We start from the raw sequence: 901 nt of genomic DNA, 5'->3' as shown, positions 1-901 counted from the left end.
AAAACCCCAAGTTTTCAAAATTTCTCCTGGAGCAAAAATTGGGGAATAAAAACAAACATGACTTCAAACAATGCATTTTGAACCTGCTGAAGCATTTCATTTCAGTAACAGCAAAACTGTTTCCTTTTCCTTTGACAGACTAACAACACCTAATTATAATTCTAGAGTATAATAGATGAAGATACTTTATGTCAAAAGGAAAAAGTTCAAACCAATAAAGCAAAGCAATATCAAAGCATTACTGAAATGAAATAGAAGTCATTCATTTGCCATCAAAATCAACACAGGCCAGTGAATCATTCTCAATGTCCATGAATGTCCCTTATTTTTAAACAGAATATTTACTCAGGATTTAATTGATCAGTTCTCACCACTTTCAGATTCCACTGGTGCTGACCTATTTGTGTCTTGATGAAATAATGCTAGCATGAATCTTCCTTAACATTGCAAAACTACATGAGGATTTATAAGCAGGACAAGTTTTGTTGGAAGAGGCAATAGCTTTTCCTTACAACAGCTGCAGTACTTCGGAAAAATAAGCAAATCATTTGGGTACCCGAGCCCTTCCTTGGCAATCATCCTTCCTCCCTCCAGCCTCACAGATTTAAGGCCAGAAATGATTATTGGATTATTTTATATTTGATCTGACCTCCCCTCAGATGCTTAAAGTAAAAAAACTAAACATAAAATATCACAGTTTCTCTGACTGATTGCACTGTTACAATATAGTCTTGAGGCCAACCTCCTTCCCCAGAAATACAGAGGATGTCTTTTTCAGAAGGCATTGGTTGAATGTGAGAATCACATCCAGTCTAAAACCCATCAGGAGACTGAGAACCCAGCCCTACCTTTGGTGACTTGTCTCAGAGCAGGTAATCACAGTGGCTGTCAGAAACAGAGC

The sequence above is a fragment of the Nestor notabilis genome, unplaced genomic scaffold (assembly GCF_000696875.1).
Source record: "Nestor notabilis isolate BGI_N333 unplaced genomic scaffold, ASM69687v1 scaffold2122, whole genome shotgun sequence".
Classification (NCBI taxonomy): domain Eukaryota; kingdom Metazoa; phylum Chordata; class Aves; order Psittaciformes; family Psittacidae; genus Nestor; species Nestor notabilis.
This window is presented reverse-complemented; position numbering follows the sequence as displayed.